The sequence below is a fragment of the Mobula birostris genome, chromosome 32 (assembly GCF_030028105.1).
Source record: "Mobula birostris isolate sMobBir1 chromosome 32, sMobBir1.hap1, whole genome shotgun sequence".
NCBI classification, from domain to species: Eukaryota; Metazoa; Chordata; class Chondrichthyes; order Myliobatiformes; family Myliobatidae; genus Mobula; species Mobula birostris.
In genome coordinates this window covers 23786404-23792428 of record NC_092401.1, presented here as the reverse complement: position 1 = coordinate 23792428, position 6025 = coordinate 23786404, and positions in this window count along the sequence as shown.

The following is a 6025-nucleotide window of genomic DNA, read 5'->3' as shown; positions in this document are numbered from 1 at the left end:
CCGGGGGAGGAAAGAGACGGAGTTAGAGACTGAAGCAGGGGGAGGGGAATGAGTTCTGAACGCTAGTAAGACATAAACACACACACAATGAATTCAAAACTGAAGTGAAAATATATGTATAAATAGAAAATGCAGAGCTAATTAGACCACCTATCTCTCTCTCACACACACATTTCGGAATAAATCTGGAGGAATATTTTAGTCCCACATTTCTTGGAGAATGAAGCTGAATGGAAAAAGAGAAACAACACCCTTGTGTTCACGGCTTCTTGTTAACGCAACGCTGCCTCCCGCAGGGATTTCCTACGAACGCATTAACCGCCCTCGTTTGAAATCCTCAAATGAAAGAGGCGATCTGTCGCAAGCGAGATATAGGCACATTGGCTCGCCAGGGCGAAAGAAAGTAACGCCCCTCCCCAATCATCTCATGGGGGCATTACCCTCCTCTCTCACTCTCTCTGATGTAAAATTTAGCCAGACTGATCTGGACATGAACACCAGCTACTCATTGGTCGGAGTTACCCCTTTAAGCAATTTACCTTTGTTCGGCAGCTAAACCGGTGACACTACCCGTTCACTGTAGGTGCAAGACGGATTGGCTTAATCACAGCCTGCTCTACAGTAGGGTTTCTGGCCCAAAGGTAGGCGTTGGTCAGGACTAACGCTTTCAGGTCAATCTGCCACAGAATAGTCACAGTCATAGTCATACTTTATTGATCCCGGAGTAAATTGGTTTTCGTTACAGTTGCACCATAAATAATAAATAGTAATAAAACCATAAATAGTTAAATAGTAATATGTAAATTATGCCAGGAAATAAGTCCAGGACCAGCCTATTGGCTCAGGATGTCTGACCCTCCAAGGGAGGAGTTGTAAAGTTTGATGGCCACAGGCAGGAATGACTTCCTATGACGCTCTGTGTTGCATCTCGGTGGAATGAGTCTCTGGCTGAATGTACTCCTGTGCCCAACCAGTACATTATGTAGTGGATGGGAGATATTGTCCAAGATGGCATGCAACTTGGACAGCATCCTCTTTTCAGACACCACCATCAGAGAGTCCAGTTCCATCCCCACAACATCACTGGCCTTACGAATGAGTTTGTTGATTCTGTTGGTGTCTGCTAACCTCAGCCTGCTGCCCCAGCACACAAGAGCAAACATGATAGCACTGGCCACCACAGACTCATAGAACATCCTCAGCATCGTCCGGCAGATCTTAAAGGGTCTCAGTCTCCTCAGGAAATAGAGACGGCTTTGATCCTTCTTGTAGACAGCCTCAGTGTTCTTAGACCAGTCTAGTTTATTGTGAATTCATGTCCCCAGGTATTTGTAATCCTCCACCATGTCCACGCTGACCCCTTGGATGGAAACAGGGGTCACTGGTACCTTAGCTCTCCTCAGGTCTACCACCAGCTCCTTAGACTTTTTCACATTAAGCTGCAGATAATTCTGCTTACACCATGTGACAAAGTTTCCTACCGTAGCCCTGTACTCAGCCTCATCTCCCTTGCTGATGCATCCAACTATGGCAGAGTCATCAGAAAACTTCTGAAGATGACAAGACTCTGTGCAGTAGTTGAAGTCCGAGGTGTAAATGGTGAAGAGAAAGGGAGACAAGACAGTCCCCTGTGGAGCCCCAGTGCTGCTGATCACTCTGTCGGACACACAGTGTTGCAAACACACGTACTGTGGTCTGCCAGTCAGGTAATCAAGAATCCATGACACCAGGGAAGCATCCACCTGCATTGCTGCCAGCTTCTCTCCCAGCAGAGCAGGGTGGATGGTGTTGAACGCACTGGAGAAGTCAAAAAACATGACCCTCACAGTGCTTGCTGGCTTGTCCAGGTGGGCGTAGACACAGTTCAGCAGGTAGACGATGGCATCCTCAACTCCTAGTCGGGGCTGGTAGGCGAACTGGAGGGGATCTAAGTGTGGTCTAACCATAGGCTGGAGCAGCTCCAGAACAAGTCTCTCCAGGGTCTTCATGATATGGGAGGTCAATGCCACCGGTCTATAGTCATTGAGACCGCTGGGACGCAGCGTCTTCAGCACAGGGTTGAGGCATGACATCTTCCACAGCACAGGAACCCTCCGGAGCCTCAGGCTCAGGTTGAATACATGGCGAAGTACTCCACATAGCTGAGGGGCACAGGCTTTGAGCACCCTGGTACTGACACCATCCGGTCCTGCAGCCTGGCTTGGGTTGAGACGTTTCAGCTGTCTTCTCACCTGTTCAGCTGTGAAGCCCACCGTGGTGGTTTTGTGTGGGGAAGGGGTATAGTCATGAGAGCAGGGTGGGGGACTGCGAGGAGGGGTAGGAGGGGAGAGTGGAATATGTGTTGGTTGGGGGCCGACAACAGATGGCTCATGTGGGGGATGGGCAGGGGCCACAATGTCAAATCTGTTAAAGAACAGGTTAAGTTCATTGGCCCTGTCCACACTGCCTTCCGCTCCTCTGTTGCTAGTTTGCCGGAACCCAGTGATGGTCCTCATCCCCCTGCAGACTCCTCAGGAGAACATTTCCTAAAGCAAGATTGAGGGATGACTGCTTTACCTCAGAGCAACATACACAAAATGCTGGAGGAACTCTTCCCACCACTGAGAACATCTTCAATATGTCCAAGGACCCTTACCAACTGAGACATCCCCCTCTTCTTCGTGCTGCCATCAGGGAGGAGGTATAGGAGCCTGAAGACCTATACTTTTAAAAATTTATTCATTTGTGGGATGTGGGCTTCACCAGCTAAGCCAGTATTTATTGCTCATCTCTAGTTGAGAAGGTGGTGATGAGCTGCCTTCTTGAACCGCTGCAGTCCCTGGGGTGTAGGTACACCCACAGTACACCCAATTAATGATTCAGAAATAGCTTCTTCCCCTCCACCAGGAGATCTCTAAACTGACCATGAACCCATGAATGTGTGGCATGGTAACGTAATGGTTAGCACAACATTTTACAGTGCAGGTAACGCGGGTTCAATTCCTTCCACTGCCTATAAGGAGTTTGTATGCTCTTCCCATTATTCTTGTATTTTATAGTAATTTTGTGACTTTGCTCTGTATTGCTCCCACAGCAAATTTCATGTCATTTAAGTCAGTGATAATAAACCTGATTCTCATTCTGAAATCATCCATGCCAATGTGAGACCCATAGTAATGTGGAGCAGATTAATGGACACTGGATACCCCCCTAATTTTCTTATATTATGTTCATATTATTTTTATTGCTTTGGTTTGTTATTTGGTTCATTCACAATTTGATTAATGTTCAGTTGCACTAGCAACGGTAATATTTCAGTGGGTTGATTGATGTTTACAAGGGGCAAAGCTTATACAGGCACTTGGGGCAGCTGAGGGGTCCTGGGGGCACGGGAGTGCGCACGTGATGGAGTAGATGGAGACGGCCCGGCAGCATGCATGGCAAGCCAAAGCGCTATGTTCCGGTGTTTCCAGAAAGGAGAATAAAGACGTTATTTTAAACTTCTGCATGCCTGGAAGTCCCTTTGTGTCCATGTGTGCAACACCAACTTTGGTGCCAAGCAAGCTCATTCCACCTGCCTCTATCCCTCTAAACCTGTCCTAACCACATACTTACCTAGATGTGGGCATGTGGCCAAGTGGTTAAGGTGTTCATCTAGTGATCTCAAGGTCACTAGTTCGAGCCTCAGCTGTGGCAGTGTTTTTGTGTCCTTGAGCAAGGCATTTAACCACACATTGCTCTAGTGTCTGTGCGAGGTGAGGAGTGGTGCCCCACACAGACTTCCAATCTGCACCTTGTAAGGATTGAAAATGCCCGACACAGGCCTCTCATGGTCTGAGTCGACGTTCCCCTCCCCTATCCAGATGGCTTTTCAATGTTGCTGAAGGTTGAATGTGTGGTGAGGAAGGCAAATGCAATGTTAGCATTAATCTCAAGACAACTAGCATATGAAAACAAGGATGTAGTGTTGAGGTTTTATAAGGCACTGGTGAGGTCTCACTTGGAGTATTGTGAGCAGTTTTGGGCCCCTTATCTAAGAAAGGATGTGCTGATATTGGAGAGGGTTCAATGGTAGTTCACAAAAACGATTCCAGGATTGAAAGGCTTATCATATGAGGAGCGTTTGATGGCTCTGGACCTTTACCTCACTGGAATTCAGAAGAATGAGGGGTGACCTCATTGAAACCTATTGAATGTTGAAAGGTCTTGTTAGAGTGGATGTGGAGAGGATGTTTCCGATTGCGGGGGTGTCTAAGACCAGGGGACACAACCTCAGGATACAGACCGTCCTTTTAGAATGGAAATGAGGAGGAATTTCTTAAGGCAGAGAGTGGTGAATCTGTAGAATTCATCACCGCAGGTGGCTGTGGAGGCCAAGACATTGGGTATATTTAAAACAAAGATTGATAGATTCTTGATTAGTCTGAGCATGAAGGGATATGAGGAGAAGGCAGGATTCTGGGGCTGAGAGGGTAAATGGATATGATGAGCCAAGTGGCCTAATTGTACTCGTACATCTTATGGTCTTATCATCTTATGTGCCTGCCTCAGCTGTCACTACTGGTAGCTCATTCCAAACACATACCACCTTTGTATGGGGTTTTACTGATGTCCCTTTTAAATCTCTCTCCTCTGATCTTGAACCTATGCTTTCTTGCTTTCAGCACCCCTTCTCTGGGGTAAAAGATCCAGCTGATTTCACCTTGCCTGGGTCCCTTTTGATCAGATAAGACCTCGATCAAGAAGATCTCTATTCACTCAGCTACACCCTGACAGAAGTCGATAAAGTTAAGAGAGCCATAGATAGGGTAGACAGATAGAATCCAAAGATAGAAATGTCAAATACTAGAGGACATAGCTATCAGGCAAGAAGGGGAAAGTGTCATGGTCCGGTCCGTGAAGTCCGGATTCTGGTTCACGGTCTGGTCCATCGTTCCTTATTCCAGATTTTCTGGTTTTCCCTTTTTTTCTGTTGGGTGCTCTAATTGAGGCAACTGATTCACATTTTGGGCTGGCTACATAAATAGCTCTTTGGTTCAGTTTTGGTTGCTGGATTGTTCCTGTCCAAGCGCCTTGTCTGAATCCCTTCTTGGCCCCTTCCTCCTGAAGTCTTGCCCTGCAACCTGTGTCTGGAGCCTCGCCTGAAGCCTTGCATTGCCTGTAACCTTTGCCTACACTGCTGTCAAGTTCAACTGCTGGAGCAAGATAAGGAACTGTTTATCATTGTTTGGAACTGCCTCTTTGTGCCCACACCTTCACTAGGTGGATCCAGCCATTTGCTGCTACTGAGTGTTGGGAACTGTCTCTGTGTCCATGCCTTTGCTAGATAGGTCTGGCTGTCTGCTGCTACCTAGTGTTGAGAACTGTATCTGTGTCCACACCTATACTAGATAGGTCTGGCCGTTTGCCGCTACCTAGTGTTGGGAACTGTCTTGTTGTGTTTAGCATTCTATGTATGAGTCCCGGCCCTACGTCCTGTTCCCAAGGAGGGGTCCTGGCTCTGTGTTCTGTGTATGAGTCCCAGCCCTATGTCCTGTTCCCAAGGAGGGGTCCCGGCTCGGTGTTCCATGGCTCTGAGTTCCTGTCTCTCCTTCGACCAAGGCTCTGTGTTCCTGTCTCTCCCTCGACCTTTGTGTTCCGAGGTTCCTGTTGTCCCAAGTCCAAGGCTCGGCTGTTCCTGATTACCAAGTCAAGGCTTCGTGTCCTCGTCCGGTCCATATGACTCGTCCTGCCCATGTGCCTCGTCCTGCCCATGTGCCTCGTCCTGTGCTGGAGTTCCCACATCCTGTACTGGAGTTCCCTTGTCTTGCCCAGGAGTTTCTTGTTCTGTCCTGTAGCCTTGCCTAGTCCTGTCCCCCAAGACCACATCATGTCTTCGCCTGTTCCGGAGTCTGAGCCCGAGTCAAGACCCAGGTTCTGGGTCCTTGTCCAGTCTCTGGCTTGGAGTCCAAACCCTGCCCTCATCATGTCCTCCCCTCGAGGAATCCTGGCCTCGTCATGTCCTCGCCTCCAGGAACCCTGGCCTCGTCATGTCCTCACCTCGTTC